The 24627-nt window shown below is 41.3% G+C and overlaps 2 long non-coding RNA genes across 3 annotated transcripts in view; one reads left to right on the forward strand and one right to left on the reverse strand.

Moving 5' to 3' along the window:
- Positions 1–11448: 11448 nt before the first annotated feature.
- The window catches only part of LOC120375203, a 55609-nt gene continuing 42430 nt past the window's right edge, over positions 11449–24627 (forward strand). For both annotated transcript variants that reach the window (XR_005586507.1, XR_005586508.1), the window contains exon 1: positions 11449–11636. This is a non-coding gene — a long non-coding RNA (uncharacterized LOC120375203). The remainder of the gene's footprint in view (positions 11637–24627) is intronic.
- On the reverse strand, positions 19842–23276 carry LOC120375201. The gene is made up of 2 exons (XR_005586502.1): positions 23137–23276; positions 19842–20401 (listed from the first exon to the last, which is right to left on the reverse strand). It is a non-coding gene; the product is annotated as an uncharacterized LOC120375201 (long non-coding RNA).

Raw genomic sequence — 24627 nt, forward strand, 5'->3', positions numbered from 1 at the left:
AAATACTATGACAGTTAACTCAGAATTTTGCAGCTTTTTTTGGCTTTCTATCAAATCATTAATATTATTTTAACATAGCATTTCTCTGCCATTGTGTAAAAATGAAAATGTACCACATGTTGAAACAGACTGATATTTACATTTTCTTGGGAATCTCTGTAGATTTGCATTTAAATTGTTTTCCCATCTTAATTTCACATTGTAATGAATTTATCCTAGGGGTTTTAATTAATAGCTTTAACAGTGTTATCATTTAGGGGGAAAATATTTCTTAACACTTTCGAAAGAAAACATTACCTGAAATACAGTACACGTCTCATAGTACATTAATCTCTAATGCTTTCATAGTAGATTTATTCATATTGAACTTCAATTTGCATACAGCTTTGAGAATGGAAAATCTTTATTATGTGAGATGACTCCATCCCACTGAATGACCCTGTAGTTTTCTAATATGAGGGCAGCAAAAATGACTCTTCTCCACATCCTCCCCCCCACCAAAAGATCCACATTATGAGAGTTAGTGGTGCCACTGACTGGGGGCACTTGCCTCTAACTAGGTACCTGATTGGGCTAAAAAACAGCCAATGGGTCAGTGTTGTCATTTGATCATGCCTCTTCCACAAGAGTCTCACAACGCAGTCTATATTAGTTTGCATGAAAATAGTCCCCTGTTAAAAATCTTAGAATAGAATGTCAGCTGTATGGAGTTGTTCTCGGCTTGTTTTGAACTTACCATGAGATGTGACTTTTGCTAAGCAGTTTGTATCCGCTATTGCACTGACTGTAAGCTCTGTGCATTGGCGGTTCTCCATGCCGTCTCTTCAGACTTATTTGCTGTTTGCTTTACCATCATTCCATTTTCTCTTTTTCATGTTATTCATTCTAACACTCATACTCTCAACTCATCCTCAAGGGGAGTTAGAGGCTTATAGTTTACCTTATCCAGAGGATTTCTTTCAGCATGCTTCCAATAGTTGGCTCTGTGACAGTACTTCCCATAAGGCTTTATGGGAATATGACATAACTGGAATATGTTTTATGCTGCCTGTGCCATGTAACATATCTCTGTAAAGGTTATGGTCTACTATATCTATTCATCCTATTTGTACACATATATAATTTTGTACTTGAGAATATTGGCTGTATACTTGCTTGATTTCTAAGTAAGCTTTGTGAGGCATTTGGTCAGCTTCTTTAGGAAGGAATTCACAAGGTTATGTACCTGATCAGGAAGCACTTGGGGAACAATGCATCTTGGAATACTCCAATCCACATAAGAAGTCTTCCTGGAGATGTACAAGATACCGTGTGGACAATGGCTTCTGCCTGTAAAGACTGTGAGTCATGCATGGACATGTGACTTGCCCAGGTAACTACAGAACTCCATCTTGGAGCTGGACTTTGCATAGGAGTGAGGAGGAGGTCTCCACCTACAAGAGAAAGTCTATTTAAACCCCTGGGAGACCCCTCCATTTTGTTTTCAGCTGGCTAAAGAGGGAGCCACTCGACCACCAGGATACTTGGAAGAAACTGGAACAAAGGGGTGTGAATGATTGCTGGACCCAGGCTAAAAGGAGATTAGTCTGTAAAAGGGAGCATTCTGGAACTGGTGAGGATCTTATCTGTGTTCAGTTTGATTAGACATAGATTTGCGCATTTTACTTTATTTTGCGCGGTGACTTACTTTGTTCTGTCTGTTACTACTTGGAACCACTTAAATCCTACTTTCTGTATTTAATAAAATCACTTTTTACTTATTAATTAACTCAGAGTGTGTATTAATACCTGGGGGGAGCAAACAACTGTGCATCTCTCTCTATCAGTGTTATAGAGGGCGAACAATTTATGAGTTTACCCTGCATAAGCTTTATACAGGGTAAAACGGATTTATTTCGGTTTAGACCCCATTGGGAGTTGGGCATCTGAGTGCTAAAGACAAGCACACTTCAGTGAGCTGTTTACAGGTAAACTTGCAGCTTTAGGGCAAGTAATTCAGACCCTGGGTCTTTGTTGGAGCAGATGGGCGTGTCTGGCTCAGCAAGACAGAGTGCTGGATTCCTGAGCTGTCAGGGAAAACAGGAGCAGAGTTAGTCTTGGCACAACAGTTGGCAGCTGATGGGTTTCTGTGATCCAACCCATCACAGGCTCACTTTCCTCCTTCTCTTTGTCACTATTTTCAGAAAGGGCTGCAGACTACTTAGGTGCAGAGGTATAACAGTTTTTGTTGAGGCACAGTGAAAATTATTGTGCTTGCCTGGACAAAGCACAAAGTAGAAATGGAAAATAATCACCAAGTTTATTGTTTAAAACAGAGTTTGTTGCTTTGAAAGCAGAGCTTCCCTAGTTGACAACCACTCTGTCTCCTGCTAGCCTCTGAGACCTAGGCCTTACTTTATGTGAACCTTTTCTAAGGTGCTTGCTGTTCCTATCAATATGTAATTTGTTATAACAAAATAACTTGTAAAGAGTAAATTTAAGGCATGCTGTTTATTTCATAGGCAGAAACATTGGCAATTTTAAAAAAATCCCTTTTTCAAAACACAAAAGTGTCTCAACATTAAGAATTAATTAGTTATAACAACGAATCTTGAAAACTTGGTCAAAGTCTAACATCAGTATCGGGCAAATTAGTTGAAACAATAGTAAAGAATAACATTGTCAGACATATAGAAGAACATAAATTGTTGGGCAAAAGTCAACATGGTTTCTGTAAAAGGAAATCATGTCTTACTAATCTATTAGAGTTCTTCGAAGGGGTCAACAAACATGTGGACAAGGGGGATCCAGTGGACATAGTGTACTTGGATTTCCAGAAAGCCTTTGACAAGGTCCCTCACCAAAGGCTCTTACATAAATTAAGTTGTCCTGGGATAAGAGGGAAGATCCTTTCATGGATTGAGAACTGGTTAAAAGACAGGGAACAAAGGTTAGGAATAAATGGTAAATTCTCAGAATGGAGAGGGGTAACTAGTCCAGATAATTTATGAATAAGTTGAATAGGATTGGTCAGTCCTAGGACCAATCCTATTCAACTTATTCATAAATTATCTGGAGAAAGGGGTAAACAGTGAGATGGCAGAGTTTGCAGATGATACTAAACTGCTCAAGACCAAAGCAGACTCTGAAGAACTTCAAAAAGATCTCACAAAACTAAGTGATTGGGCAACAAAATGGCAAATGAAATTTAATGTGGATAAATGTAAAGTAATGCACATTGGAAAAAATAACCCCAACTATACAATCAATACGATGGGGGCTAATTTAGCTACAACTAATCAGGAGAGACAGCTTGGAGTCATCGTGGATTGTTCTCTGAAGACGTCCACACAGTGTGCAGTGGCAGTCAAAAAAGCAAACAGGATGTTAGGAATCATTAAAAAAGGGATAGAGAATAAGACGGAGACTATCTTATTTCCCTTATATAAATCCATGGTATGCCCACATCTTGAATACAGCATACAGATGTGGTCTCCTCATCTCAGAAAAGATATACTGGCATTAGAAAAGGTTCAGAGAAGGGCAACTAAAATGATTAGGTGTTTGGAATGGGTCCCATATGAGGAGAGATTAAAGAGGCTAGGACTTTTCAGCTTGGAAAAGAGGAAACTAAGGGGAGATATGACATAGGTATATAAAATCATGAGTGGTGTGGAGAAAGTAAATGAGGAAAAGTTATTTACTTGTTCCCATAATATAAGAACTAGGGGCCACCAAGTGAAATGAATGGGCAGCAGGTTTAAAACAAATAAAAGGAAGTTCTTCTTCACACAGCACACAGTCAACCAGTGGAACTCCTTGCTTGAAGAGGTTGTGAAGGCTAGGACTGTAACAGGCTTTAAAAGAGAACGAGATAAATTGGAGGTTAAGTCCATTAATGGCTATTAGCCAGGATGGGTAAAGAATGGTGTCCCTAGACTCCATTTGTCAGAGGATGGAAATGGATAGCAGGAGAGAGATCACTTGATCATTACCTGTTAGGTTCACTCCCTCTGGGGCACCTGGCATTGGCCACTGTTGGTAGATGGACCTTTGCTCTGACCCATTATGGCCTTTCTTATGTTCTTAAAGTTTGATCAAATGTGCCTTAAATTACAAAGTGAAAATGATATGGTCGCTGTTCTGACATGTTTTAATGAATTCAAACAATATGTGGGGGAAAACATTTGGGCTGATAATTTGTATACAAAGTGATATCCTGATGTCCTTTGAAGTGGTGGGATATTTGTTTCTGACTTTCTAAGTTTATAACAAAGCTTTAACTACAGCATTACATTGTACAGCAGCAAGTGCAGACACACATACAAGTTGCGGGCCTGATCATGTAAGTGCTCTACATGTGGAACTTAGGGTTGCCAGGCATCTGGTTTTCAACTGAAACGTCCAGTCAAAAAGATACCCTGGTGGCTCTGGTCAGCACTGCTGACCGGGCTGCTAAAAGTCAGGTCAGTGGCACCCTGCCTGCCCTGGCTATGTGTAGCTCCCGGAAGTGGCCGGCATGTCCGGCTCCCATGGTGCAGGGGTGGATATGAGAGCACCAGCTCTGCAGCTCCCATTGGCTGGGAACCACTTAGGAGCCAGAGGGACATGCTGGCTGCTTCCGGGAGCTGCCTGAGGTAAGTGCCACCCAGAGCCCGCACCCCGAACCTGCTCCCACACCCCAACCCTCTGCCCCAGGTGAGAATCCCCTCCCGCACCCAAATTCCCTCCCGGAGCCTGCACCCCACACTCCCTCCTGCACCTCTGCCCCAGCCCTGAGCCCCTTCCTGCACCCCAAACCTATCATCCCCGGCCCCACCAGCCAGAGCCTTCACCCCCTCCTGCACCCCAACCCCCTGTCCCAGCGTGGTGAAAGTGAGTGAGGATGGTGGAGAGCAAGTGATGGAGGGAGGGGGGATGGAGTGAGCGGGGGTGAGGTCTTGGAGAAGGGCTGGGGCAGGGGCGGGCCCTTGGGGAAGCGGGAGGGGTGATATTTGGTTTTGTGCGATTAAAAAGTTGGCAAACCTAGTCCAACTCACTGAAATCAATAAGAGTTCTGCACACAGAGTACTACAGGACCAGCCTGTGTGTGTGTCCACTGTTCTGGTAGCTGCACACACCCTATACCTTATTATCTAGTAGTTTAAAGAAGCTGAAATTTAAGATAAAACAAAACTTACTACCAAGTGCTGCCCGTCTTTTAACCTTTATCAACACTAACTTTGAATATTTTTACAGCCTCTTTGGTGCAAATGTCTTTGTTTAACTAACAGTCTATTTTATTACATTCAAAAATGTACTTGTGAAAAAGAAAGTGTGTTGTGTTGCTGTTGTAGCTCGAATAATTCCATTATTTAACACTTTTCAGTGGCTGATTTTCTCTTTACATTTAATACAGTTCTGTCTCCTAGTTACAAGTATTTCAAGAGCATAAACACCAGAGGAGAGAAGCTGTATGCAATGGTCCTATGGGGGTATATAGCTAGAAGTAATGGGATGAAGATGGGCAAAGAAGACATTTCCTAACAGTACACTGATGTGTGGAAGAGTCTGAAGGGAACTGGTCCCATTGTTTGAGTAATTTAAAATTATACTAGAGAAAATGCCTAGGGAATTACACCAAATTGCAGGGAACAGTCCTGCATTGGTAGGAAGCTGGCCAAAATAACTTAATAGGTGTTTGCTGGGTTTGTTTTCTGTGATTCTCTGAGGGGTTTATAATAGTTACCTACATGTCCTAAAACTTTTTGCCCTTTCTCTGTTGCAGAAACAGTTGGCTTGGTGGGTATATTTAGGGTCTGCCCTTTGTTTGCTTTGTGATTTTTATCTTATGGGATAGATGCCCAGAGAACTGGATGGACCCCTATAGAATTTTAGAAATTTTAAGAAATACATATACTCTAGTATTGTGTATGCTAGTACTAGTTATGAAGCATTTTAGTAATATTTTTCTTAATATTTCTCTTGTAATTTTAATGGTAGCACAATTGTATACAATTATATATATATATATAGAGAGAGAGAGAGAGAGAGAGAGAGAGAAAGACATGGGGAATCAGTTCAGGGACTCCACAGACACTGTGGGGTTTTGTATCAGAATTACTGTATAAAGGGAACTGTATTTCTTTTAATCCAGCTGCAGTTGCTTCAAGATATTCAAAGATACCTACCTCTAACTGAACTTTTGGAAAATATATAGAAGATGTGAAGTATAGTCTTGTAAAGTAATATTGAAGTTCATATGTCATGTGAGAGTGGAAAAAATGTCATTTGAAGCAACTGTAAAGCCTGCAGCAAGAAGCTAGTTTACTGATGAAGTCAAACAGCTGAGAGCAGCTGTGAGATATTATACTAGATTTTAAGGTTTAAATACTTTTATTAATGCTGTAGAAATATTTTGCTAACCATTACAAACTAGAACATTTTATAAGTCATCAGTTTATACTAATTTTTTAATGTCAGAAATCCAAGTTTTTAAAGAACCCTTTTATTTTATAGAAAGCATTTGGATGGTACAAACAGTGTCTCTTCCAACTGTTACAGCCCATTTGGAGACAAACTACCCAATATGCAAATCAACTTTGGGAGGTCTCAGTGATCCCCTTGTTCACACTTGGCGGCAGCGGCCACAAGGGCCTATTCGTGTAGCTGAGAATAGCTGGAATGCAACAGCACTATGGCCATGCCCTCTCCTCTGACCATGGTCTCTGTAACAGAAGTTATGGGAGAGGTTTTGCAGAATAACTTCGACAGTGCTGTGCCAGCGGGGGAACCACCTTATGCTGAAGTGATTCTTTGGGGTCCAGTTCCATCAGCTTTATGGTCCCTTTATATTGCTGGAGCCGTGTGAAGGGAATGGAATGGAGAATCAGGCCCATAATTGTAATTTATTTTGTGAATTACGTGCATGATGATCAGTCCCTAAAACATGATGGAGCTACATGCTTGATCCCCATTATGAAAAGAAAATTTAAGTGAATGGGAAAAAATTAATTGAAAACTGTTACTGTTATTTACATAGTCCACACTGAGGGGATGCTTCTTTTGTCCATAGAAAACCCGTCTCCATATTTTCAGCTGAGTTTCCTGGGGGATTAATCAGTAAGGCACTGTACTTTAAAAGAAGCTGATATTTTGCTACATTCTGACAGCCAGGAGGAAGTGTGCGCAGAGAAGAAAATTGTGCTATAGCAAACACATTCCAACCATTCCTTCACCCACCATTCTCCTGTTTCATGGAGTGAACTAAAAGAGAGCAAAGGAATAAAATATGTTTAGAGGAGACAGTGCCAACAGAGTTCACATCATGACACGTTTGCTGTGCAATGGAAACAGTGGCAAAATGTTGTCCTGTTCTGTCAAGCTGGGGGGACAGGACGGGGTATCTTCATTTTGCAAATTAGCCTTTGGGTTAGTCCTCTAAGTCCATAAGGATCACAGATATTGACTCCACAGCAAATGGAAGAAATAATCTCCTTGCCTCCCGTTCTGCACAGCTCCCTTTTCTGACCCCTTCTTGCTCTCCTCTGCTGAGGTAACACAGTCCAAAGAAAGTTTGGTTCCAAGAGCAGAGGTGCTAGAACATTACCTGGAGGTGAGGCAACTTCCTCCATCACTAAGGAGTCCTTGGATTGCTTTTTGGAGGATTGGGGAACTTTAGAATTCTTCTTCAGTTGATAATACTATTCAGCCAGGAAAAAATCCCCAGATATACCCTTTAGCCTGACTGCTGTATGTATGACAATCAGGATGTGTGGACCTGTTGAAGGGGTAGTGGGTGACAGCAAAAAGCCAGGTCTGATGTTTCACACTGCTGGCAAGGGAGAACTTCCTTTCTGCAGAGAAAAACAGCTTCCAATAGCTTTATTTCCCAGGACTGTAATGGTGATTCCAAGAGTCAGCACCTGCAGAAGCAACTTCTTTTTGAAAAGTGTCCTGTCAATGACAATTTTCCATAATACCTGCTGAATGTAAGTGCATTTTTTGTTTTTGGATAGCAAGAAGCAGTATTCATGGGTGAAAACTCTTACTCACTTACACTAATGCAAACACATACAAAACCAAATGCTAAAATGTGATTTGTTTTTAGTCTTCTCAAAACCAGGCTTAAACCTGAAATTTCCTGTTTTGCAGCTGGTGCAACATTTGTGTCTATCTTCCTGCTGAGATAGAAAGCAAAAGAAGCTTTTCTTTCTTTTTCTAAATGCTACCTCAGTTTAGTGTCTCACACGTGTTCTTAGGTGGATTCATAATGAGGCTGTTCTGTATATATAATGCAAACATTTTTACCAAATCTTGTGAAATATAGCAGATTGCAAATGAATATGGCTCAGCAGGAGAATGGGGAAAGACTAACTTGCATTTATTTAGACACCCTTTCAAACTACTTTGTCACTTTCTTATCTTTGTACAGTTTCCCATGTTGCAGTGGTGAAATAGACATCTGCTTGTGGGTGAAATGAGTAAGCAGAGTGTGGACTTTACTCATTTGCTCTTATTGGGTTTTTTTTTTTTTTTTTTTTTACAAAGTGCTGCCTGCAAAATTGCTTCTTGTAGGTAAACCATATTTACTTTTGTCTCTCCCTACCCCAAGTTGGGGCCTTCCCCTCCCCACATTCTTGTTTTCAACTATGCTGTATTTAAGTAAATGGATGCTCTGTTGGATGACTACTAATGGTGACAGTTGTGAAGGTTTCAAGCATTTTACCACGTGGTATCATTCTCATAGCTGTCATTGCTGTCTTGGAATTTATTTTCAGTGCTGAGAGCGTTTTAGCCATGTGACAGGCAGCACTTTTACAGAAATTGCTAAAGCATGAGTTTTGTATTCAGTTTTCCTCTGCACTCTGATAGAGACATGACAACATGTTCTATCTTTTCAAACCTAACAGGGACTTTCTTTACCCTGTGAATTCAGAGGCGGTCACTGTAAGGGTGTATGGATATATGCTTCACTTTTGACAACTCTGAGGTACTATATTAAGGAGAACAGATTTTTCTGGTTAGAAGATTGCCCTTTGAGAGCAGTCAGTTCTAGATAGCAGAAGATGGCCACTTTTCAGATTCCTCCTTCTTTTAGAGAAGACCATCTATGCTGGGGTATTCAGTCCTCTCAGGATGTAGCTCTGCACAGTGAATCAGAACAGTATCACTGCATACCTTTGTGGGAAAAAATGCTAAAAAATATCTTCAATTCTGCAATTTCCTCACATAGGCCAGGATGTTTGATCACCATATATAACAGTGAAATTACTCTGCTTTTAAAAGACATGGGCCCAGATTCTTCTGTGACTTACACTTGTATTATGCAAATATAGCTTTGCTGAGTTCAATGTAGTTAATCCTGGTTTACCTCTATGTAAGACAGAAGAAACTCAAACCCATTATAAGCCACATAAAAGGGTTACTTTTCTATCCAGATATAGTAGTTTTGCTCAAGTTCTTCTTTTTCAATGCTGAGCAGAGTCCTCTTCAGTAAGACTATTTCATAGTCATTGGAGCTCTGTTCAGGGGTCCAGAATTCAATTATTTCATCACTATGTCTCACATTCTGGATTTTCTGGAAGGACTCTCAGTGAAAGGTAGGAAACAGTGGTGATTTTAAATCCTTTTCTTTCATTCACCTTCTCTTTTCCCCTAGAATTTTAAGGGGCATTATTTCATTCTGTTGGGCACTGGTACTACATGCATGTCATACAAATTTCTTTTGAGCCTCATGTTGGCATGGAAACTTGGACCTTAATTTCTCTTCCAAAGTCTGTTATTTGTGATCAATTGGATTATGTGTATTTTTTCTTTTCTCCTGGCCTTTTATAGTGCTATTGAAAGGACTTAGATGAAGGACTTAAAGCCCCTTCATTCCATCCCTGTTGTAGAATAAGTTCTCTCTTGTCTTAAGGAACTGATTTGTCTGATTTATTTTCCCTCAGGAAACCGTCCATAGTTTCCTAAAGTAAGGTAATATTTTCTTTGATGTACAGAGCTGTGTAGGATAGAATTACACAACATAAATTTATTGCTTAGTTGCTGGAGGGAATTTAGTAACCAATTATTCTTAAAAATGCAGTATGCATGTTTGTTATTGCACTCTCAGTTTAACTCAAATTTCATTTTTTCTTGACTACTAAATCCTAGTATCATTCCAATTCAGGGATAATAAGCTAAGTAATAGGTGCAGTTACCTTTGAGAAATTAGCCCAGCACTTATATGCAATTTGTGATTTATTCTGTATTCCTATGAAGTAGACATTTACGTAATAGTGCATGTAAACATTCATAATAATTCCATAATATCTACAATACAAGGTACATGTCCTAAGTACATGAAGGAAGGGGATGTGAAGGCTGCCTAGTCTAGGGTACATGCATAGGATGTGAAATCAGACTTGGTGTGTGAACTTGGGCAAGCTATTTAACTTCCCTGAGCCTGGGTTTACCTGTTTGTAAAATGGAGATAACACTAATCTACCTCACAGTGTGTTTTGAAACTTACAAGGATACTGCTAATCAGTTAAAAGTAATTTTTGTAGTTTTTGTGACATTTCCTGTTTTTTTAAATTGTTTTTACTCTCATGTTGCTGAGTGAAGGACACACACAAGTAGGAGGAACTGGCTAAATAAGGGATAGAATCTAGTGACACAGAGGCCCAGTGGTGGTTCACTACTCTGTATTAGCAACTTTTGTCAGGCCTGACATACTCACTACACCTAATGCGTTGGTCTCATAATGTGTATCTAAAAGGTGTCATGTAAGGTATTATATACAAACTGGTAACACACTGGTCCCAAAAAATCATGGTGTGGTGTATGTACAGGGTGTGTATAAAGGTTTATAAATATGTGCTAGAAATATGTTATTAAAATGTGTGCCTGGTAGGACATAAGGCACCCCACCCCAGGCAAAAGAATGTGCTTCTGCCTGCTTGAATGTATCTCTGATATAAGTTAGGCAAGGTGTAACCAAAAGCAAAGGAAAGCACATAGACATGCAAGGTAAACAATGCCATTAGGTGAGCAAGTGGGGAAGGATGAATACTTAATCTCAACAGGGGATGAAGACTGCACCCCCAACGAGCCTTCCTGACTCTTGAAGCAGGCTCAATGAACTTTGAGACAACAGCATGGCATCTACACCCCAGCAGGAGAGAGAAGCTTGATCTGGGTTTACTTTTCAAATAGTAAATTTCAGAGGTTTACTGGGCTATAAAGACAGGGGATCTGAACCTCAAATGATAAGCAATTGAATCAACTGACTGTATAAAATATAACTGTATTATAAAAGTGTATTAAGTAAGGTTTTTTTATGAAAGTCTGTGACATGCTGCTAATGAATATCATTGTGAAATGTATGCATTAACATTATATAAGGAATTGTAGATACTTACTGATAATATGCTGTAAAGTCACAGGGAGAAACAGATTCATTACCTGTCTCCAGTGTAAACAAAGCATTATGCAGGGGGGATGGGAAGTCAACAAGAAGGGAAGAACAGCAGGAAGCCTCCCTGCCTCTTATAACAGGTCAATGAACTTTGGGAGATATAAGGAGACACAGAAAACCATTTTGGTATCCATCACTTCAGATATTAAAGGGGCCAGAGCTTTTGAAATCACAGAATATTGGATCCTTCAACTAAGCGGGGTTCAACTGAGTTTAGGTAAGAAACCTGCTTAGGCAAAGATTGTAACTTGCTGAAATTAAGTTTTTGTCTTAGAAGTATATTTTCTATCTTTATTCCTTGTACTTTACAGCACTTAATCCTATGCCTATTGCTAAATAAATTTGTTTTACTTTCACTATAAACCAATACAGTGCTGTGATTGAAATAGGAGTGTTTGACAAATCCCAGCTAAATTAGTGAGCTGTGGTGTAGTGTCTTTTTAAAGGACCAATGAATTTAACTTTAGTGGTCAGTGAGAGGGCTGGACCCTGCAGAGAGATGGTTTTCCTGAAATTCGAGTGGGGTTTTTGGGGCCACCCTACAAAGAGTAACTGGGCAGAGGAAGTCAAGGTGTGACCTGCATGCTTGTATGCTTGCTGCTGTTTCAGGACTGTGAGCTACAGCAGCATAGCATTGAAGGCATCCAGAGTTGCAGGGCAGGCAGTGACACAATCCCTTCACTGGTCTGTGTTGAATCCTAAAGCATCCCAATTCAACCACCATTACTCACTTTGAGTAGCATCTCACTCCTCAAGCAATGCAGCTGAAACGACTGGAACTATTTGAGGTGAAAGGAACTACTCAGTCAGAGTGAAGATACAGAATTTGACCCTGACTGACTTTGCAAGGAAAACAGAACTACACTCCTCTGATGGTTAGAAACCTTTGTCTAATTTCAAGCCTACTGTTGTTGATGGCCAGTTTATATCCATTTGTTCTTGTGTCCACAATGGCACTTAAATAACTCCTCTCCCTCCCTGGTATTTATCTCTCTGATGTATTTATAGAGAGCAACCATATCTACCCTCAGCCTTCTTTTGATTAGGTTTAACAAGGCAAGCGTTTTGAGTCTCCTCTCATAAGGTAGATTTTCAGTTCCTCTGATCATCCAAATAGCCCTTCTCTGCACTTGTTCCAGTTTGAATTCATCTTTCTGAAACGTGGGAGACCAGAATTGCACACAGTATTCCAGAGGAGGTCTTGCCAGTGCCCTGTATAATGGTACTAGCACTTTCCTATCTCTACTGGAAATACCTCACCTGATGCATCCTAGGACTGTATTAGGCTTTTTCATGGCTACATCACACTGACAGCTCAGAGTCATCCTGTGATCAATATCATAAACCAAGGTCTTTCTCCTCCTCTGTCTCTTCCAGCTGATAAGTCCCTAGCTTATAGCTAAAATTCTTGTTGTTGGTCCCTAAGTGCATGACCTTGCACTTTGCACTATTAAATTTCATCTAATTTCTATTACTCCAGTTTTCAAGGTTGTCTAGATCTGCTTATATGATATTCTGGTCTTCCTCTGTATTGGGAATACAGAACTTTATGTCATCTGCAAATTTTATTAGCACAATTTCACTTTTGTGCCAAGATCATTAATAAAAACATTAAATAAGACTGGTCCCAAGACTGATCCCTGAGAAACTCCACTGATAGCCTTCCTCCAGCCTGACAGTTCACTTTGCAATATGACCCATTGTAGTCTCCCCTTTAACCAGTTCCTTATCCACCCTTCAATTTGCTTATTAATCCCCATCTTCTCCAATTTAACTAATAATTTCCCATGTGGAACTGTATAAAATGACTTACTGACATCCTTGAAAGGTTGCCTAATCCTATTAGAGTAACATCTAGTCTGTCTACCAATGCGATAGTGCTTGGAAAATATATATGCACACTCCCAAATTCACGAATAGACATATGATTTTATATATGAGATGCCTTTGTTTAGCTCCCCTTTTGAGAAGGCATGAAAGATATGACCTGTAGAAATAGGTTGCATGAAACTATAGAGTACATTTAGGCCAAAATTTTCAGAAATGGATACCAAAAGCTAGGATGGTAAGTAAATGATTTGATTTCAAAGGTGGTGAACAATTCATATTAACTTCATTGGAAACACCCTTAAAATTGGTGCTTCAATATGAATTTAGGATCATAATTTGATATACCCACTATTGAAAATTTTGGGCTTGGTGAGATTCCTTCTGAAATTTTCTGCAGTTTTGCTTGACCTGTTTTTGCTCCCATAACATTTCAAGAAAAAGGTAATTTGGCTGTGAAAAAATGCAAATTGCACTTAAAAACAACCCAGTGAAATCAATTTCACGCACAATTGGGCTTGTTTTAGCAAAAATATTTCATGGAAGTGTCACCACTTATGGATTCACAATGAAATGTGCAAATTCTTTAAAGCTCAAGTATTTTAAATTTCATTCTGAATATTTCACACATCTCTAGAGAGTGCTTTATCCAGTTGAATCTTGTGCACACTATTATAGAATGTTGGAGTAAGCAGGACATGTTTGGGTGTGTGTGTAAATCTTTAGAAAGATTGTGAAGTGGTTGTTCAGAAGATTTAAATTTAGCCAGGAAGGTTAGGGACTTCTACAGGCCACTGGAGGAATACTAAGTGTGTGTGTGTCATTAATACTTTCTTCTGTTCATGAGCAGATTATAGCTATGTGAACACTCTCTAGATATGACGAATTGCCATTCTAGTGTTTGATTGGGAGTTTCTGCCAAGCTATATTGTCTGGGGGAATGGAAAATGATGAGGTGGTGTCACTTAGTGTCAACTAGGCTGTATGTGTGAAAGTGTTTGCCAGAGTTGAATGCACTTTTGGTTCATTTGGGATGGAGAAAACAATTTGGCACTGCTAAATTCATTGACGTAATCTGAATCAAGAAAAATATATGCACATGTAAGGAGTCTTTCATAAGATTGTTAGTTTGGTCTGTAACTGGCTGAGTAGTATCTAAAAATATCTGTTCGCTGTACCATGCAATGACTTTTTTCTTTAAACACTTGGATTTCAGATGAACTTGAAGGGCTTTAAGAGTATGTAAATTAGATGGTAAACAAAGCTAGCAAGCTATCAAAATTTCAATGTATTGCTGAATGTCTTTTTGGGGCCTGAAGCAGGATATTGTAGCAAACATGAATCATAAAGGCTGTACGTTGGATCAGAAGGGAAATCCGTGGAGAAATTGCTAACTTTATGAGTTTCAGAGGTGGTTTTGTGGTCAGCCCTGACGCAGTGGATACTGAGTGTTCAGCGTATATTAGCCAGATGGTGTACTTATACGAGACATACTGTAAGTAGTTGTAACCTTAAGCCATGTAGAGGTGCAGAAAGTAGTGGAAGCTTTTGTTTAATAGGTCAGTGGTAGGGAGATGTGACCAAGTAAGGAATTCTGCCTGTGGAGCTCAGACCTCACCAGAAATAATCGCAGAATAGGGTGTTAACCCTGTTTGGACAACTCAGGAAAAATCCTTCTGTGCAGCTGGATTGATCTCATTCTTAGCCATACATGCCTGAGAGCACTGAGTAATCTTCTATATGAACTAGGATTTTATTTCCAATGGGCTATTATTTCTCCAGTCAAAACAGATGTTCTCACAAGTTAAGCCACTGATAATAATTTTATTTAACCCCATGCCTTGGTCTTTAGCTATGGGATCCCAGTAGAGTTAAGAATATATTGGTCACTATATAAATATGTTGGTTGTGGGCCAGATTACCAAAGAAACAGTTGTGTGTTCACATTGGGATACTAAAGTTCACACTAACGTGCTCACTCAGAGAAAACTAATTTTGAAGACCTTGTGTAAAAATCTGAAAATACTTTAAAAAAGCATGTATGCACTTTCTCACAGCCTTAGATGCAGGACGATAGGAGGTGTCCGCATATTGCTACACACGGTTATCCAATTGGGATGAGGGCAGTCTAGCCTAATGGTCAGAGCAGGCATCAGGAACCAAGCACTAGGATCAGAGCTAGAATCAGTGGTTGGAAGCCAGAGCTAAAGGTCAGACCAGAGGGCAGGAACTGGATACCAGAACCAAGGATCAAGCCACAGTCATTTGTCAGAAGCCAAAGCCACAGGCCAAGCCAGAGATCAGGAACTGGAGCGAGCAGGATATCAGGCAAGCAGAGGTTCAAGATAAGAGGGTGAGGCAGGAACACAGCAACGCTAGAGCAAACACACTAGTAGGCACAAACATTAGGCAGCCAGCAAACTGCTTGTTTAAGAGCCAGCCTGCTGGCTCCTCCAGCTACTCAGGAAATCTGCTGCAGGCCAGCTGTACTGATGCATTTGCCTGGAGATTAGCTCTGTAGCAGGCCCTGATTCCTAATACTCATATTTTGCTGGATGCCTGCAGGTCTTGTGCTATGTTTGGTTGTAGGAACACGGGACTTAGCTCCACTTGATTGCTAGGTGCATTCATTGTACTAGATACTTGCAAGGTTTGTGCTGTGATATTGGCTGCACACCCAGTTTTATAGCGCAAACTCTGCAGACACCTAGTACAATGCAGGCATTTATCAGCTTGCAGGCACCTAAAATCCCCCTGGCTATAAATCATGTGTGTGGCCATTAGGGGCACACATGGGAAAATTCATGCCTTATAGTAGGCCTAATGAGTACTTTCCACACCTGAGTGCCCATCATCTTAGGTTCACAGGAGCTTGTGGCAATTCCATTATTATTTTTATTACAGTAATGTCAGAGGCTTCACACAGGAGCTGGGTTCTATTGTGCTAAGTGCTGTACAAATACAGAGTAAAGGATGGTTTGTGGTCCAGTGTGTTAGCATATAATAACTCGTATCAAAAGTTAACTATGTAATACGTATCCAGCATGTATAGGAGGAATTCAAGCTGCAGCAGTCTGGTCACACTTGCAAAGTGACAGGATGGCATCTTCTATTGCCATTGGACCTATGGTGGTGAGGAGAGAGCAGTATGGTAAGGGAGATCCCAAGAAGCAGCCACATTTCAGTGATGAATACATTGACAAGTAAATGAATACATTGATGATGTCTCACCCTAGCAAAGCTAATATAATAATTAGTTCTCCTGAGCAGGGCAACTAGGAGTTAATCTCTGTATGTGGATGTGGCTGACTGTAACAATGTCTTCCATGTTTCCCTGGAATTCTCATGTGGGCTGGACACTCATGTCTGGGGTGATGTTGACTGCTATAGGCAGAATATACCTCAGCTGGCTCTGTCTGTACTCGTCCCCTAGCAGGTCCTCACAGAGGTGATTGATCATGTGTGACTATCCAGGCGGTACCTCTGGAATACCAGCATCTTTAATATGTTCATGTAACTAAAGCATGGTCTGTTAGCCTTGTTCCCAGGGTACAAGCATTTCCTTTTCCTTTTTCTCATCTGAATCAGTACCAACAGATGTAGTATTTTGGCTTGTAGCAATGACTGCTCACTTTCTGCTCCTTCTCTTCTGGTTCTTCACCTTCTCTTCTTCCTATTCTCCCCAGCACTTCTGTCCTCTCCCCACCCCCGTCTCCTCTCCACCAAATTCAAATAGCATATGAGTCTCATTTCAGATGATGCCACCTATGTATGTCAGTGGCTGACCAGGCAGCCTATAGGAGGCTCACACTAACAAACTCCACCTAGCCTACCTCCACTGTATGTGTGTGTGTGTATCTATCTCATACTGTGTGCTACATCAGGTGCATGTGCCTGTCTTTTAGGCCATCCTTGGAACGTATCCCATACATTTGTGCCCAACTTTCTCACACTTGTGCTTTGGGCATGTCTAAACTTCCCTTCTTAATACTGTGCGTACATGCCTTCTCTTTATGCACCCATTTTCCCATGTGCAGCTGGATTTGTACATGTAAGATAAATGAGCTTCCAGGGTAGTATTGAGGTTGTTTTTAATGGAAGGGAGGGACTTACTCCTTTACTGTCGGTGCACTCTGCTATTTTGGATAAACTGTGCTAAAGAGAACTTTAGCCACATTTACAGACCCACAAATTAAATAGCATGAAATACTGTAAATTGGAGATGGGAGAGAAAAACAGGAAGGAAATTTGAGAACTTGGAGGCTAATCTTTTGGTTACAGTGGCATTAATACAAGAACAGAAGAGGGAAGTTTGGTCATAAAAATGTTTTTTTTGAGGTAGGAGGGGGTTGTTAGTCTGTCACATTGTTTCTTTGTGGGAATCCCCAGTGACTTGACTTCCTGGACTGAAAATAGTAGTTTATATTCTTGGTGGTGGAAAGCTAGTATTTGTCCTTAAGGTGGATTATACCATTACAGGCTTAAAGCCATGTGAAATAAGATGATGGACCTGAGTGTAAAATCATGAACTTCTGCTAAAAAAGTATAATGATTTATGCTTATTTCCAACTCTCAAAGGGCTCAATCCAACTCCCATTAAACTACATAGAAAGATCCCCATTGATTTCAGTGTGATTTGGAGCAGACCCAGAGTCATTGTAAATCATGTAGTTGCTTTCCCAGCTGAAATAATATTTCAGTAAATGTCAGCAAAGGGATGGCTTGCCGGCATCTAAAGAACTAGTGAATACAATGGTCTGTTTCTGAAAGTTCTCTGTCTCTCAAACAATGTGTTTAAGTTTATCTAACATGCACATGCTCTACAGGCTACAGGGCCACTTGTTGTTTTGTCTTTAATTAAAAAAATTACACACATGTGCTATCATCTCAGTGTAACATTTTCCATTAAGACTTCACTTAACAATGGATTTTATAATCCTGGCAGGAAAATCACAGTAAAACATCTTACATATTGAGGCTATTGTTATCTCTAACACCAGATGTCCTCTAAAACAGTTCATATACAATTAAATCTGCTCTACAAAGAGGGTTTCAGCAGCCTTCAGAGTAAGTTCAATGAAATCGCAAGACCCCTAATCTTCAGTGAACAGAATTAATATGCATAGGGCTTGTTCATGGAGCAAAATGGTCATATACTTCCTATCTTTCTTTGCCCAAAATACTACTTTTACTGTGGTTCACATGGACTGCTCTGCTTTAAAAAGCTTTTTATAGTCATTCCAAATATCTCAGAAGTGAAAACTGACAGTAACATTCTTACAAGCCTAAACCAGAGCCCCCTTGAGAAACAAAATTTCACTTAACAGCAGCCTATAAAACACCATATGATGGCATCAACCATCCATCATCTAGATGGGATCCTGTTTCAGAAACAGTTTAATCTCTTAGAAATGAGATCCATTCCATCTCTACCCTTAATCTTCCACCTAATGGATAGCTGTGACCTCCTACATGGCATAGCAAAGAATTAAAATTCATAGCAATCATTTTTGCTGTGTATGCCAGCAATATATGCACAGGTATGAGATTATTTATTAACAGATATAAGAAAATCATTTAAATATTTCAAACAAAAATTAACATTTTAAAAATGCATGAAAAGTGATTACAGTATTTAATCTTACCAGAGGCATTTAGTTACAAGTATAGAAAGGTCTTTTTCTCTTGACTCTCTGAAGGTGCTAGATTTCTAAAAGGCAGCTCATTTTACTAAGATGGAAATAAAATACTGGGCCAAATCCTGCAGCCCTTTCTTAGTTTTTATTTCAATGGGAATTTTGCTTGATTGCCCAATACATGGGCATTTGCACTGTCTCTAGAATTTTTTTTCAATCTTGAAGTATACAGGGCCTGTAAAGTCCATCCTTTAATAACTTCTTATTTTGGGGAAAATCTATCAATGTAAAGGATAATCTCATCTAATAGTTAAATAGTAAGATTCTAGCCCTTTCCTTGAGAAGCTAGTGTTGAAAATAGAAACTAATCACTACTGTTGAAAGCGTGTCACTGATTTTGCAGGAAGTATTGCTAGGCTCAAGCCAAGGGCTCAGCAAAACAAGCTGGGCCTAGGGGGCGCAGGCGGCTAGGGCTGAGGCCAGGGCGCCTGCGGAGGACACGCGGCCGCCTGCGGGCGAGCGGGGCCGGAGCCGCGGCCGACGACCTGCGAGGGGGCGCCGCGCCCGCGCGCCGCGCCGGCTCCGCGGCTCGCGCTCGGCGCGGCGCGCACTGCGGCGCGCCGCCGAACCGTCCGCCGCGAGGTCACGGAGGTCCGCTGTTCCGGGCGAGCCGTGGTCCCGGCTCGTGCAAGCATGCGGTCGGCTGCCTGGTCCGTCCCGCCCGTCGCCCCCCCGTGGAGCTCAAACGGGGAGAGAAGGAGGAAGAGGGAACCGCGGAGAGGGGGAGAAGCGGGCGGGCGCACACCGCGCTGCCTGGGGCAGCCTGATTTCTAGAGCCGCCCCTGGCCAGGCTAATTTGTTTCTGGGAAAGGTGGTAGAGTTGGGTGGGGTCATTGTGTTGTCCAAGATCCACTAACTATGATACTGTAGCCTTGGCTCTGCTTTTGGAGATGCTGATCTTACAAAAGGTGTGCTGATGTATAGTCTACCTATATTTAAGTTTCTTGTGCGATATCACAGTGGTGTCTAGGTTGGGTGTATCACAGAGCAAGACTGTATTCCATGAGTCTGTTTCCAAGCACCAGTGGTTTATTTTTTATTTGCATTTCAGTAGTGCCAAATACACCATCAGTATCAGGGATTGTGCTAGGTACTGGATAAACAGGTAGGAAGACATAACCCTTGCCCCTAAGAGATTACACTCCAATCTAAAACAAGTTGCCGTGAATAAGTATAACAAACAATAAGAGGGAAGTTAAGTAGAGGATGAAGGCAATGCTAATCTGATTGCAGTTATGTAGGCTAGGTGACATGACAACCTGATGGCCTGTCGCTGTTTTTGCCTCTGACCTAACTGTCAATCATTGGCTGATTTCTTGTAGGCATCACATCAGCAGTGGGTCTTGAGGAGGGATTTGAAGGCGGTGTAGCTTGAGTCCTGAAGGTCTATATGTTTGTTGTGACATCTTAAGAGCATTTTTTGGTTTCTTTCAATTTGGCAATTCAGAAGTAAAGCCATCTGCAAAGAGAAAAAGGACAGAAAATTCACATCAGAGAATATTATTCACTTCACTTAGGCACAGCTGGCAGACTCTACTCAGGAGGTTTAGCACGGAGACTCTGTAATAACCTACCATATTTGGAGATCTCATATCAGGCCAGGAGGAAACAACTTCCCTCACGACTACCTACACATAACCTGTCTGTGGGCAGTACATTTCTGTAGTTTCATTCCTTTAAACGACATGGGCAAGCTCATGCCTTTTAACTGAAGGAGCTGTATGGGCAGAGGTGCTTGCGATGGAAGTTACAGTTGTACCGTGGTACCAAAGGTGCTTGAGACCTGCAGTATAGTGAAGGGGACAGAGTTATGTCTTGTTGCCAGAGGTTCTTGAGTCTTGTGTTACAGCAGACAGGATACAGAAAGAGAGACATGCCAGAGGTTCCCAGGGGCTGAGTTACAGTGCAGAGAATGTCTCAGTGCTAGAGGTCCTGGAGTGGTGCCAGCAAGATGTCCAGTTACAGGCTTACATGGCTTAAGGGAAGCCCTGGCATCAGACTGTGAGGTGCTCTTTGCTGTTGCTCTGAAGTGGATAAGTATGTTCCCTAGCTGGCTGAAGCAGAGTCACTAGCTGGCAGACCATGTCTCCTTCTAGATTTGATGCATGATCCAGCATGTGAGCTGGTCTTCCCTCTCATTCCATTTCTAGAGAGATTGGCTGCATGAGAGTGAGAGGAGAGGCTCACTCAATTTTCTGACTCCTTTGCGGGGAGGGATAGCTCTGTGGTTTGAGCATTGGCTTGCTAAACCCAGGGTTGTGAGTTCAATCCTTGAGGGGGCCATTTAGGGATTGGGGCAAAAATCTGTCTGGGGATTGGTCCTGCTTTGAGCAGGGGGTTGGACTAGATGACCTCCTGAGGTCCCTTCCAACTCTGATATTCTATGAAAACTGTCAGTGCAGCACAAGGAAGAATATAGCCCAGCAAGTAAATTCCTGTTTCACAGGGAGCTTTACATACTGTGGCCTGGTTATCAGGGCTTGGGCTGATTTTGAAAGTGTGACTAGTGATAAAACTCTACTTAATATTCCAACCACCTGATACAGGTTTAAAAACATGAAAATATTATCTAGCCAATCCCTGACATCCCTGTACATACTGATGGTTTGTTTAAAACAACAAGAATGGCAGTTATAACTAGTTATTATATTCCCCCCATCTGAGAGTTGGACACAAGTGTAGATAAAGTCCACCCCATAATCCTGTCAATCATAGACTTCATGGAATTTAAGGCCAGAAGGGACCATTGGATCATATAATCTGACCCTCTTGTATAACACAGGCCATTATATTTCAACCACATATTTTTCTACTGAGTTAGACAAAAGCAATTCAGCCTTTAGGAGATTAAACTGCTGCGTGCCACAAACTGAAAACAGGAGAGACTGAAGTGCACTAGTGCCCAAGGCCCCTGCAAAGGCATGAAACTGATTAGGTGAGATATGACCAGATGATCCTAACATGCACCCCACAACCCAGGCTGCAGAGGAAGGTAGAAAAACCCATGGTCTCTACCAGTCTGACCTGGGGGAAAATTCCTTCATGACCCCAAATCTGGCAATCAGCTTGACCCTGAGCATGTGAACAAGAACCAGCCAGGTATCTAAGAAAGATGATTGTCCATATCACTTCAGAGTACTGGTCCACGCCATCTGGTGAACATTCTCCAGCTGTGGCCCATCTCTGATTCTTCAGAAAAGGGAGGGGAAAAAATCAGAATACATCTGGCCAATTTTGCACTGGAGAAAAAAATTCCTTCCTGACCCCTGCAGGCACCTGGATGAAGCCCTTGGGCATGAGATTTGATTATAGTCATTGTTTTAATGCTGAGCTGCAAATGTTAGTGTATGGAAAGCAATACTTTTCTCCCCTAGCCCATGAATAAAGAGGTTAACAGGCAGACTCAGATTCACAGATTCCAAAGCCAGAAGGGATCACTCATGACCATCCAGCTCAGTCCCCACCCTTGGCCACAGAATTTCTCCCAGAAGCTGGATTAAAGATATTTAATCTCATTTTAAAAGACTACAAAAGCAATGCTGAATCCACCACCTCCCCCAGTAAACTGTTTTAATGTTTGATTACCATGACTGCTAGGAAATTTGCTACTTATTTCAAAGCTGAATTTGTCCAACTTCAGCTTCCACCCATTGGATCTTGTTATGCCTGTGTCAGCAAGGTTGAAAACCACCCACTATAAAATCTCTTTTCCACGCGTAAGTGCCAATACACAGTGATAACGTCACTTCAGAACCTTCTTTTTGATAAACTGAATAAGCTGAGCTCCTCAAGTCTCACATCCAACCCTGGATCATTTTTTATAGTCTTTGTGGTGGGGTGACAATTCACCAGCGCAGTGCCTCCTGCTGGTCATCCTGGGAATTAGCTCTTCCAGCCCAGAGCGCCCTCTGCAGGCCAGTGTCTCACCTGCTGCTAGCCCCCTGTGTCCCTCCTGGACCCCGCTGCCCCTCTATATCAGGGTTCTGCCCCAGGAGTAACCCACAATCTGGGTCTCCCCTCCCAGGGGAACCCCAAACCCTCTATCCCCTCCTTGCCTCAGTGGCAACTGCCAGTCATCATCTAGCCCCTGCTTACTGGGGCAGACTGCAGTCTGTCACCCACTCATCATTGGCAAGGGGGTTAGGACCTGCTGCCTTTGCCTATCTCTGGGCTGCCCCTCTGAAGCCCCAGTACCTTTTCATAGGCCCTTTTCAAGGCCTGCAGTCTGGGGTTTTACTAGGCTGGAGCTCCTCAGCTCCCTCTGCCCTTCCCCAGCATGCTCCACCTCAGGTACCCTTCTCAGCTCCCAGGCAGCCGGGTACTTCTCTCTCAGAAGCTAGAAAGAGACTCTTTCTGGCTTCTGGCCCACAGCCCTCTTATAAGGGTCAGCTGGGCCCTGATTAAGCTGGCCACAGCTGTGGCTGCTTTCCCAACCAGTCTACCTTCACAGCTGCAGCCCTCTCCAGGGCTGCTTTTAATTCCTTTTCTTCAGGCCTGGCATAGCCGCCCCACCACAGTCCTCCTTTGAACTCTCTTCAGTATTTTCCACATCCTTCTTGAAGTGTGGATACCAGAACTGACACAGTATGCTCTTAGCAGTCTTACCAATGCTGTATAAAGAGGCAAAATCATGTTCTTACTTCTACTTGATATTCCCCTTTTTATACATCTAGGATCACATTAGACCTGTTTACCAAAGCATTGCACTGAAGGCTCAAGTTAAGGACCCCAAAGTCCTTCTCAGAGTCACTGCATTCCAAGACAGGCTGTCATCCTGCAGGTATAACTGCATTCTTTGTTTCCAGATGTATTACCCTGCATTTGACTGTTTTAAGACATTTTGTTGGTCTGTGTCCATTTAACCAGGTGATTCAGATCACTCTGAAACAGTAACCTGTCCTCCTCGTTATTTACTACCCAGTCTGTGTCATCTATACAATTTGCCAGCAAAGATTTTTTATAATCATTTAGATTGTTGGAGAAAAAGTTAAATAACTTTGGACCAATAACAGATCCTTGGAGGATCTTGCTAGAAATGGTCTCACTCATCGATATCTCCCCATTAACAAATACATTTTGAGATCTTCAGTGAGTCAGTTTTTAATCCATCCAATATGTGCCTGGTTAATTTGACATAATGCAAGTTTTTTAAACAAAATGTCATATGGTACTAAGTCAAATGCCTTGGAGAAATCCAAGTATACTTTCTCAATACAGCTGCTTTATCAACTAGACCCATAATCCTGTAAAAAAAGACAACATCAACTTTCTATAAAATAATTTTGACTAGCATTCATTATATTTTTAGCCTCTAATTCTTTGTTGATATTCCCTAATTAACTGTTCCATTACTTTATCCAGGATCTAAGTAAGGCTAACTAGTCTGTAGTTTCCTCAGTCATCCCTTTCACCTCTTTTAAATATTGGAACTACATTGGTGGTGCTCCAATCCTTGGAATTTCTCTTGTATTCCAAGATTTGTTTAAAATTAACAACAAAGAGCTCCTCAGATAGCTCCTTTGGGACTCTTGGATATAAGTTAACGGGGCCTATTGATTTTAAAATTTTAAATTTTAGCATATGCTGCCTCACCCTCGCCATTGTTAAAAATGGTCAAATTTCTTTTCCTTCACACCATCAGATGAGATGGATACATTTTCCTGCTTAATTCCAAATATAGAACAG

This window comes from Mauremys reevesii, linkage group 11 (assembly GCF_016161935.1).
Source record: "Mauremys reevesii isolate NIE-2019 linkage group 11, ASM1616193v1, whole genome shotgun sequence".
Taxonomy (NCBI): domain Eukaryota; kingdom Metazoa; phylum Chordata; order Testudines; family Geoemydidae; genus Mauremys; species Mauremys reevesii.